The sequence below is a fragment of the Nannospalax galili genome, unplaced genomic scaffold (assembly GCF_000622305.1).
Source record: "Nannospalax galili isolate Female #2095 unplaced genomic scaffold, S.galili_v1.0 scaffold238, whole genome shotgun sequence".
NCBI lineage: Eukaryota > Metazoa > Chordata > Mammalia > Rodentia > Spalacidae > Nannospalax > Nannospalax galili.
The window spans coordinates 1,097,270-1,109,767 of NW_008341888.1; the positions used below are offsets into that span (position 1 = coordinate 1,097,270).

Genomic DNA, 12,498 nt, shown 5'->3' on the forward strand with positions numbered 1-12,498 from the left:
TCCAATTGGTTCTACATATTAAAATGCAATGCACAGTGGAAAGTCACAGTACTATAGCCTATTTATGGGATATCTTTAAAAAGTGATTACAAAATAAAAATCCTTCCAGTAGACAGAACTTTAAGCACTTCATCTGATTGTTAATTTCTCTTGGAAGGGCATTGTGCTTGGTAGCTTCAGTTGTCAACTTGACACACCTGAGAAGAGGAAACTTCAATTGGGGAATTTCCTCTAACAGAGTGGCCTGTGGGCATGTCTGTGAGGCATTTTCTTGATTACTGAGTGATGTGAGACAGCCCAGCCCACTGTGGGCAGAGCCACTGCTGGACAGGTGGTCCTGGGTTGTATAAGAAATCAGGCTGAGGACAGGCCAAGGGAAGCAAGCCAGTAAGCAGCATTCCTCCATGCTCTGTGCCTCAGTTCTTGCCTCCAAGTTCCTGCCCTGACCTCGACTGTGCCTTGGAAGGGTAAGATGAAATAAACACTTTCCTCTCAAAGTTGTTTTTGGTCAGAGTGTTTTATCACAGCAATAGAAAGTAAGTAGGACAGAGACATAGCCAGATGTGAGAGATTGATTGAATACCAATCATTTATTATGGCCAATTATTTAGCTGGATACATCAGATACATGGAAGAAATGTGATTTGGCAAGTGGTAACATAGAAGTCTGAAGAACAGATGTGTAGTTATATTTCTCTGCATGGCCCCTGGATGAAATTTAAAAATATTTATAGAAAATTTGTAATAATAAATTTAATAGAATGGTGTATTCAATGAATACCAGCTAACCTTTGTTTCCTGCTATCCATGACATTGGCTACTCAGCTCATAAGTGGCTATGGTGGCAGAGATGTAAGTTATGCATAGGCTCATAAACAGGCTGCTGTGGTGCCAATTGGACTACAACCACTGCTGAGTACCCCAACTGCCGGGTAAAGAGGCCAATACCAAACCCCTGTGTGGATCTATTATTGCTCAGAGTGGTCAACGCGGTGATCCACTAATTATACTGAACCACTTCTATCATGGAAGGGTCAGCACCTTTCTCCCTAGAGTACATATTTCTGGATATGTATCTGCATCCATGCATATAATGTTTCTGCCAAAACAACCACCTGTGGATTGCCAAGATGCAATCTCTACCATTATTTTATTTCACACAGCATCACTCTTGATCAAGGAACTCACTTCCATACTCACAGAATTCACTATTCTTGACATGTTTCTCACTCCTGAAATAACTGGCTTGTTGAAGCAGTAAAATGGTCACATGAAAACTCAGTAACAGTACTAACTGGGTAGCAATACCTTAAGATTCTAAAGAAAGTTTCTGCAGGCAGCAATATATGCTCTAAATAAGCAAAATCACACCATGCATTTTCTCCCATACTCAAGAATCACGGGATCAAATCCAAAAGGAGGAAATGGAAGTGGTGATCTACTAGCAAAATTTTTGCTTCCTGCCTTTATGACTTTATGCTCTGATGATGGAATTGTCTTTGTTCCAAAGGAAGGAAAGCTTACAAAAAAAGAGCTCAAAGTTAAGACTGCCTTTCCAGTTTGAGTTTTTTTTATCTTTACACCTTTGAGTCAACAGACTGGGATGGTCACTCCTAATAATTAAGAGGATGTTGGGCTACTATTCCACAATAGCAGTAAGGAAGAGTGTGTCTAGAACATAAGAGATGATGCAGGCACTCTCTTTAGTGCTCCCATGACCTGTGATTAAAGTCAATGGAAAACCACAATAATCTGTTTCTGACAAAAAAACAAATGGGCCAGACCCTTAAGCTATGAAATTTTGGGTCATCAGATTAGCGGAGGTGCTTGCTGAGAGCGGACACACTATGAAATGCATAGTGCAAAGAGTTATAAGCACCAAGGATAACAATGTGGCTAAGTGTAGAAAGGACACTTGCTATAATTATTTCTTCTTATTTTGTTATAATTCTGCTTCCGTATCTGTGTTTAATACCCTTGTTTTCTTCCCTCACTTGCCTCCATACCATATAATATAAGGTGAATTAAAATTACATTATATTATTTAAGTATTGTTGACTTCCCATCATAGTATTGAAGTCATACATACCAAGAGTAAACATCATCCAAGAATGGTTAGTATATTTTCAGTTGTATGCAAGACACTTACATCAGGTTAGGTGAAAATATACTTAGCTATCTTTATTTGGAGAATAGGTATGTTTTAAGGACATGTGTCACTGCTAAATTGAAAATGAGTAGGCTATGATAGTCTTTGTGTCAACTTGCCTATTATTCCCGGGTATTTGGTCAAACTTGAGTCTATGTATTGCTGCGAAGATATTTTTCAGCATGATTAAAACAGGCTGAGCATGCAGAAGTGAGGAGGGGACTGGACCTGACTAAAGGTTAAGGTGCCTAGGTGCACAGAATCCCACAACATACATGGGAGGCTACAGAGCCAGGTAGAGGACAGAGTTGATTGAGGATAGGACACCCAGACACATGAGTTCCACAACAGGCGATGAATGCTGCCAAAGCAGGAAAGGAGACAAAACTAACCCATTTTAGGGTATCCAAGCACAGAGAGCCATACCAGAAAAGAAGGGCAGGGATCAGCCAGGGATATGTTGACCTTTGAACAGTGACTGTTACTGCAGACAGTACCTGACTCTCAAGGGCAGATCAGAAATGGAGCCTCAGGACCACAAAGGAAAATGACCCCTCAATCATACAACTTAGTCCTCTCCTGAACTTTGTAAACACCTCCACTGAAAGAAGAATGGTGACTTGAATTTTGAAAAAAACGATAGAAAAGAAAAATTGCACCATCAAACTAACTCCAGTTGTGCAAGTCTCAGCACAGAAACAAAAGTAGCTCAAAAAACCAAGACATGTCTCCTCCAAAAATTACCAACCCCATAGTAATTGCCCCCAATGAGACTGACATAGAAGAGCTTTCAGTCAAAGAATTCAAAAGAACAATTACAAATGTAGTGGAACAACTCAAAGAAAACACGAAGACACTCCTAGAGGACAAAAACAAAGACCTGGATGGAATAAGGAAGTCAATTTAAGTTATTAAAGGAGAGTTCAATAAAGAAATACAACTGGACCAGTGGCACAGCAGATAAAGGCACTTGCTGCCAAGCCTGACGACCTCAGTTCAATCTCCAGGACTCACATGGTGGAAGGAGAGAATTGACTCCCACAAGTTGTCCTCTGAGTCCCATACACATGCCAGAGCACACATACATACATGTATACACACACACACACACACACACACACACACACACACATAATAAATAAATGTAGTAAAGAATAGAATTTCTGAAAATAGTCCAAACTGAAATGATGCTAAAAATTAAAAATTCAATAAGAAAAAAAAAGTAAATGGAAGCACTCGGGAGGCAGAGGCAGGCAAGCAGAACTCTGAGTTCAAGGCCAGCCAGGTCTACATAGTGAGTTCCAGGTCAACTGGGGCTACAGGAAGACGCTGTCTCAAATGAAAATTCTCAACAATAGAATGGATTGTGTGGAAAGCAAAGTAGCATGGCTGGAAAACAAGGTAGAGGAATCGGATCATTCAGTAAAGGCCAATGATAAATTTTAAAAGTATGTTTATAAAAGTGAGCCAGGCGTAGTGGCACACACTTTTAGTCCTAGCACTCGGGAAGCAGAGGCAGGCGGATCTCTGTGAGTTCAAGGCCAGCCAGGTCTACATACTGAGTTCCAGAACAGCTGGGGCTACAAAGAGACCCTGTGTCAAAACAAAAGACCAAAAAAAGGTGAGTAAAACATGGGAAAGTTTTTAGACACCATAAATAGATCAGTGCTACAAATTAGGGGTATAGAAGAATACCATGCCATGGGCATAGAAAATATTTTTAACAAATCATACAAGAAAATTTCCCAAATCTAGAGAAAGATATGCCCATCCAAGTATAAGAGACCTACAGAACACCAAACTGAAAAGACCAGGAAAGAATCCTCCTACAACATATTTTAATTAAAACACTAAAACTACAGAATAAAGAAAAGTCTTGAAAGCTGCAAGTCACATATAAAAGCAGACCCTTCCGAATAACTGCTGATTATCTGATAGAAACTTTTAAAGACAAAAGGGCTTGGAAAGATGTATTCCAAGTTCTGGAAGATCACAACTGCCGACAGAATATTACATGCAGCAAAATCATCTATTATAATTGGAAGAGAAGTAAAAGCTCCATGACAAAAACAAACTAAAAGAGCTTATTGTTCACCAAGCCAGCTTTACAGAGAATATCAGAAGGAGTACTTGAGACTGAAGAAAGGGATAGATACAACCAAGAGGACATAGGTGAAAATAAATAATACCAGGAAAGTTATTCAGATAGTGTAAAGGTTCATGCTTGATCCTTTTTTTGCTCAAAATGGCTTTGGTTCTTTGGGGAGTTTTGTGTATGACTCCAAACACATTCCAGGGTTATTTTTTTAGTTCCATGAAGAATGACATTGGTATTTTAATAGGAATTATATTAAAGTTTGGGTGGTAGATATATTTAAGAATACTGATTTGGGGGCCAGCAAGATGGCTCAGCGGGCGAAGGCACTCGCCATCAAACCTGATGACCCAAATTTGATCCCCAAGATCCAAATGGTAGAATGAGAGAATGACTCCCACAAGTTGTTCTCTGACCTCCACACACACAAGCCTATCTATGTATCTCCATAAATTATAAATATAATTTTAAAATTTTAAGAAGAATGCTGATTCTTCCAAAGGAAATCCTGTTGTTTGTAGCAAATGGTTAGTACTGGAGGATATTATGTTAACTGAAATAAACCAGTCACAAGAAGAGAAGAACTACATGTTCTCTTTCTTCTGTTCAGCTTACAACACTCTAATGTAACAAGCCCCTATTTGAAATGTTGCTATTTGAAATGAGAGCAACTTTACATGATTAATAAAGAAAACAAAAATACAGAGAAAATACACTAATGAAAATATTCTACCCTTGCACTCCATTCTTCCCCACTATTTCAATTTTCGTTTGCTATGCATTGATTTTAAAACAAGGTCTCTCCGGGTAGCTCAGCTGGCCTGGAGCTCACTATGTCCACCTGACATCATTTTTTTTTTTTTTTGCTTCATCTTTCCAAGTGCTGGGATTGCAGGCATGTAACTTCACTTCTAGAAGTTTGGATATCCCACTTTACATCTTTGTACATTACCTCTCTCTTTACACATTGGTGCAGGGTTTTATTTTGAGCTTTCTGGAGTTAAAAGATTTCTTTTTCTTTTTTTTCCTCCGTGATGCTGGGAATTAAACCAGGGCCTCATGCATACCAGGCAAGTGCTCTGCCACTGGGCCACATCCATCTTATTTTAGTTGCTTTTAATCTTCATACTGAAGATATGAATTATATGAAGATATGAAGATATGAATGGTTTACATAAGCTGTTTGCTATTGCAATATAATATTTTAATAATAATAATTTTATAATATTTTACAGCTTCTGGAATCGTCTGTGTCGTTCCTCTTCTTAAATTTCTCTTTAGGTTTTAGGAGCTCTCCTTAACAATTTATGTAAGACAGATCTGGTGCAGACATAATCTCTCAGCTTTGATTCTTCTGAGCTGATTGCAGTTTTATTACTCTTTCAGTGCTGTGAAAATGTCATGCTACACTCTCCTGCTTGTAAGGTTTCTGCTGAAAAGGCTGCTGTCGGGTGAGCTAAGATTCCACTGTGTGCTGTTTCTCTTTCTTGCTGCCTTGAAAACTATCTGTTAGGTTAATTCTAACTGGTGCCTTTGATTGTGATTTTCCTGTACCTGGGATTTTGTATCCTTCTCTAGGTTTGGGAAGGTTTCTGTTCTGATCTCCTTGAATAAACTTTCTACTCCATTGAAATTTACAAGTCCCCCTTGAACACCAACAATACAAATATTGCTCTTTTAGTGCTGTCCAAAATTCCTACCAACATTCTGTTTTCTTCCGACTGTTTATTTTCAAATAGCTGACCACTGACCTCAATAATTGTATCTTGTACTTAATCTGTTCAGCCATTGCAGTTGTCTATCGTCTATTTAATTTCACTTGATGTATTTTCCACTTAAGAACTTTTTATTGTTTCCATTTGTATAAAATTTCCCTTTTGAAGCATTAAATAATATCTATGTGTTTTCTTGAACTTCATTGCATTTCCCTTTAACGATATTTTTAATTCTCCATCAGTTTCTAGCACCTCATTTGGACCATTGGGTAAACCTTATTATTCCCTGAAACTTCTTGATCCTTGCTAGCATTCCGCATCTGCACACTAAAGACTTCGGTGTTTGTTCCCATCTTCATAACTTGACTCTGTTTTTGCCTGTCTTCCCAGAAACTCGAATAACTAGGGTCTTCTTTTCTTTGAGCCCATAATCACTTCCCCTGTTTTAGCGCTAGGTGGCAGCCAGGCCCAGGTTTGGTACAAGTCCGTTCTTGGTGTGCTGCCACTCTTTGGGCACTAGAAGGCAACCCCAGCCCAAGTTTGTTCCAAATTCACTATTAGTGTGATGTTCAGTATGAACTGGTAGAGTACCTAAATGGGGAAACTGTCCCTTCGGGCCTCCTATAGACAATGTGAGTCCTAGTATTTTAATAATAGTCACTGGCTAGTGGGCAAGCACTGGGATTCTGCTTTGTTCTGGGTAGAAACGCCGTGGAAGAACTAGCTGCAGGTTCCTCTGCCTGTGAACACCAATGCAGCATTATGCCAGCTTTGAACCCACAGTATGACGAGAAGAGCACCGCTCAGAGATGAGATCATGGCCCACAGCATACGGGTGTCAACATCTGAAATGGAATTATGTATAACAGTCTTTCAGCTATCTAACTCAACACTAACCTGGACTACCCCTGAATCTCAGTGCTGCAAGGTCCTGTATAGTTTCAGGGGTGCACCAAGACCCATGCCACTGCTGATGGTGATGTGACCTGAAATGAGTCCATCACGCTGACATGCAGGCTCTGCCTGGTGCTAGAGCAAATCTAGTGGCTCCATTTTTGAACAGTGTCCTGGCGATAATCCTACCACCTCGGGTTGGGAAGCATGTGGTGAAAACAGTCCCTTGGTCATCAGAGATGACATTAAATTGGGTCATGCCTGATTTGCATAGCTACAGAGACCTACACATGGCTGAGCAATATCCTCTGACAACTGAAGATTGCCAGTATATCCCAGGCCGGCTCTAAGACTGACAGTTGAGCCATACCAAACTGAAGTACATCCCACCAACATACAACTCACTGCCTGATGCCAGGGAAGATATGGAGACCCCATCTACAAACTCTGGTCTGGATGTAGGGTCCTTTGTTTGCTAAGTGGTATCTGATCTCACCACAATGGGCCCATCATTGAGTTCTAAGACAAAACCCTTTTCTTTGCTAGCTTTTATGCTAGGCTCTCTAAGAAGTCGAGGGTCAGTTTCACAGTGATAGGCCAGTAATTTTAGGTCTAAGGACTAGACTTAATTTCCTCTTCCTCTCCCAAGCAGAAGGAATCTCTTCACTGATTGGAGTTGGGAGAAGGGTAACATGTGTGACTCTTTTCTTCCTGCCTTCTTCAATGCATCTGTCTTTATTTTCACACTAAAGCCAGGAACTGTGGTCTTTTCCTCAATGTCCTTTGCTCTTGTGAAAGTAGTTTGATAATGAATAGCTGTTCAAATGGTGTGACTTGGCAGTCACAATTGTCAGAGGATATTACTCAGCCATCATCTTCTACCTTCTTATTCTGCTTATTTTATAAATATTTTCTCTAATCTAGATCATTATTCAGGGAAATAATATACAGAAGAATAAACCAAGAAAATTCTCACAGTTAAATAGTAAAGACACACAAATAGAAAATTTTAAATTAGGATGGCATCATCAAAAATCAGAGTCATGGGCTGGTGAGATGGCTCAGTGGGTAAAGGTACTGGCCACCAAGCCAAAGACCTGAGTTCAATCCCCAGAACCAACATGGTAGAAGGAGAGCACCAACTCCAACAAATTATCCTCTGACCTCTACACACATGCCATGGCACAAGCACACACAAATAAATAAATGTAACTTGATATTTTTCAATACAAATTTTAAATCGGAGCCAAGTCTGTCACCTCTCATCACTCAGAACCAAAAGGAAACAGATGGCAAAACTATCATAATCAACTTTTACAGAACTCTAGAATCTAGTAAGAACTATTACAGCAATGTGGGAAGAGTTTAATGAAGAAAGTCATTGTCCCATGCAGTAAGGGAAAACTCTGCCCAGTGTCTTCCTTTCTTCATTCAGTAGTTTGGTGTGGCCACGAAGATAGCAACCTCACTCATAATGCAGGATGACAGTGACATGGGCTCTCTCACAAAGAATTGTACCGGTGTTTTGTTTCGTCGGTTCTTTTCAATTGTCTGGAAGCTACCTCAAGAACTAGTGGAAAGTATCTTCTCTTTCCAGTACCTTGGAATAATCCCAGAACTGAGGTGGTTTCCTGAGTAGCATTGGTCAAGATCATTTTAAGGCACAATAATTGGGCTTAGCAGACTGGAGCATAGGAAAACACCTAGGACAAGTCATGTGCAAAACCAAAAGCTTGGAAATAGAGAGGCTTGGAAAGAAAAAACAGAAAAGAAAGGAAGATTTCTTTTTTAAAAAAATATTTGTTTAATTTTTATGTTTGTGAGGGTTTTCCTGCATGCATGTATGTGCATACCTATTGCCCACAGAGGGCATCAGATCACCTGAAACTGAAGCTTCTGATGGTTGTAAGCCATTGTGTGTGTGCTGGGAACTGAACCTTGGCCCTCTGCAACAGCAGCAAGTGCTCATAACCACTGAGCCATCTCTCTAGCCCCAAAGAGGAATTTCTAAACCTAAGGCACATACTAAGATACCTAGAATGCTATGCTCATACAAAGGGCTGAATACATGTTCAGAAAAAGCCCCTTAAGACCCTAAACTTTTCCCTATATATGACCTTCACACTTGGTGAAACCAGGAAACAAATACTAAGGCTATATTACAAATAGCCTAGCTAAGCATTAAAAGAGTATCTCAACACAGAACCAATCTTCAAATAAATTTTCCTTTACTTTTTCTTCTTTAGTTTTCAAACATATAAGAAAACTTGTTCAAGTCACATATATTATACTATTCCCTCTGGTGTGACATGAAAGTATAGGGTGGGAATACTGGAGGTTAAAGGTGTAAGCACGGACGGGGGAGAGGAACAGGGTGGGAGGAGGCTAACCAAAACTAAGAATGTATGGAAAAATGCTTATGGAAACCCACTACTTTGTAAGCTAATTATTTTTTTTTAAGTTTGAACAGTTATCCTGCATGGATATACACTGCTTCCCCCAAAAGACATGAGTTATTAAATCTCAATGGGATACCTCCATATGACTTATTGGTCAGGGAGGCCCCAAAGGACCCTAAAACAACACAGGCGATTGCTATTCATTGCCTCCCAGAGCAAGATGGTAAGACCTTATTGCTGAACACACCACACACTTTGGTTCCAAGGCATAGAGAAATCAAGCTGGACTAGACCTGGGAACTTCCTCCCTGCTGACTAGCTTTCATACTATTTAAAGGTGCTATATAGACCATTGGGGGAAAAAAGATATCAACGGTCTTACCCAGTGGCAGCCTCTACATGCTTACAATACCAACCTGCCAAGCAAGATATGTCCATTGGTGCAATAGATAGTACCCTGACTGTTAAAGGGGTAACCAATCACTTTCTAGTTGGATTTGAAGCCTGCTACATGGGGGAGTATCCATGCCTGGTACTGTAAACCTTGTAAAAAGCTCATAGCTAGGGAAGTCAAGTTGTTCAACATTCTAACATGTATGTGGAAGGATCTCATGAGGTTTCATCCCCAACTGAGGGAAATACTGGACAGTCTGGGGGAAGTGGGAGGGGGATTTGGATTGGATATGATCAACATACATTGTAAATATGTATGAAATTGCCAAATAATAAATAAAAATATTCAGAAAAAATAGCTTGTTCAGAAAAAATAGCTAATCACTAAGATAAAGGAATATGGGCTTCCATAACACACAAGAATACAGAGCTGAAGACAGGTGGCTTGGAGCATGGGGTTAGCATTCAATGCCATAGGAAATCCAGTTATCAAAATTAACTTTGGAAGTAAGGAATGGTGTTCAAGGTCATCACTGGCTACATGATGATTTCAAGGCCAGCCTGAGGTACACACAACTCTTGTCTCAAAAAAAAAAGGAACAAGGGGGGCAGCAGCAAGATGGTTCAGTGGGTAAAAGCACTTGCTGTGCAGACATGACAACCTGAAGTCAATCCCAGGATCCCAAGGTGAAGGGAGAGAACTGACTCCTGAATGTTGTCCTCTTAACTCCTCACATTCGCTGTGGCACACATGCACTCCCACTCAAATTCATACATCATACACACACAATAATTAATAAAACTTAAATTTTAAAAAGACTCCAGAAGAGAGAACTGAACAAACCAATAACAATTTTAAAAAAAACTAAACCTACTTAGCAATTTCAAGGTGAGCTGGGGCTACCAGGAGCCATGTCTTTGCTATAAGGTCACCTTGTCAAAGGCCATCAGATACAGGGTTAGGTCTCAGATAATAGCTTAAAGCTCTTGAGTAATTATAAGACAAAACAAAACCTCTTAATTTTTTCCATTGAAACGTTTTATTCTGTTTTTGTTTATGGTTAAGGGAAACAGCTTCGCTCATAATTTACTGTGGCCGGGACTTCATAACACCAAGTATTTAGGCCAATTGTGAACACGGACAAACTCCATTCTTCTTAGGTCTAGTTAATTGAAAAATAGCATTTGCATATGAATTTGTCATATAATCCTTAATAAGATTGACCAAGTTGCAATGATTATTCCCCAAGATAAGAGGGACTGATGATAATTCATACAGACAGCTCTGAAAAGATTTGTCCATTTCCTGTCCCATCCCAGCCTGATTTATTTTTAAAACGTTGAGGGAAACACTGAAGTTCCCTATTAGTCTGACACTTTATGCAAGTTTTTAAAACATTAATTGGAAAAAAGAAGAATCCCAACATAGCACTCAAAAGATCTCTACAGATAAAGTCATTGACCAAATGAGCCCTATGAGTTATTGCGGTAGGCAGATGCTCCTTAATGGTCCCTTGGAGGAAAAAGAGAGTATATAACTGAACAGACACTAATCCTTGATAATAGTTTCTAATTCTACGGCATTTCAGTGCCCTGAAAGCCTAAGCCTAATCTGTATTTGTGAATTTGTCAGGATACCTGTTCGTGTTCTGGAAACAATTCCTGAACTCTTTCCAGTAAAGTGAAAGACGGCTTTTGTTGCAAACTCTGGAGCACTGATGTTCTTTACGGAGAAGGCTGGTAAATACTGATGTAGGCTACACATAAATGCCAGTCAACATGGTTGTTTTTTTCATTAATGTTGGGGGGGTGGAATTCTGTGATACATGTTTTAAAAGACATACACCTCAGATTTTGACCCCATATAGCTGCTGCAGAAGAGGATCTTCTGAGTGGAAAATGGTGGTTACATTGTTGAAAGCTGTTCAGCAATCAGACAACGGCTTGTTTTACCAAGATTTGCAATATGGGGCAATATGCATATTTTAAATATGTTAGGATCAGTGGCCTCATGAGTTTTATAATTCTTTGAGCTGTTTGAGATCCTCCTCTTCCTTCTCCTTCCACATACATGTCAGGAGGCAGCTGGAGCAAGAAGCTGAGAGCTCATGTCTTCAAGAATACACAAGAAACAGAGAGAGACTGGAAGTTAGAAGCAGCTATGATCACCCAAAGCCCATCCCCAGTGACATGCTTTCTCCAGCAAGGCTGTACTACTTCCTAATGATTACATGACCTTCCCCAAACATCACCACCAACTGACCAAGTATTCAAATACTTGAGTGTATGGGGGACATTTCTCATTCAGACCACCACATTTGGTTTCTTTGAATTATTGTTGCCAATTGAGAAGGTGTTAGGTATTAGGTGTTATTTTCCTCCTTGAGTACTAACTTGTCATATTTAGGCATCCTGTTCTCCTGAAACTATACTATTTAAAAAAGAATGTCTTATTTTTCAATTATGTGTATATGTATGGGTCTATGCACTTGCGAGTGCAGGTATCTACAGAGTTCAAAGAAGGTGTCAGGTTCCCTGAAGCTGGATTTACAGGTGGTTGTAAGCTAATCACCGACATGGATGCTGGGAACATAACTCAAGTCCTGCAATAGCAATATACACTCTTACTGGTCCATCTCTCCAGCCCCCTGAAATTATACTTTTTTTTTGGTCTTTTTGAGATGGGTTCTCCCTGTAGCCTCAGCTGTCCTGGAACTTACTATGTAGACCAGGCTGGCCTTGAACTCACAGAGATCTGCCTGCCTCTGCCTCTTGAGTGCTGGAATTAAAGGCGTGTGCCACCACGCCTGGCCTGAAATTATACCTTTTAAAAATATAACAAACCCTTCCATT

The 12,498-nt window shown here is 39.8% G+C and overlaps 1 pseudogene; it reads right to left on the bottom strand.

The window, feature by feature from the left end:
- Positions 1-10,845: 10,845 nt before the first annotated feature.
- On the bottom strand, positions 10,846-12,281 carry LOC115071162 (annotated as a pseudogene).
- Between the last annotated feature and the right edge of the window lie 217 nt (positions 12,282-12,498).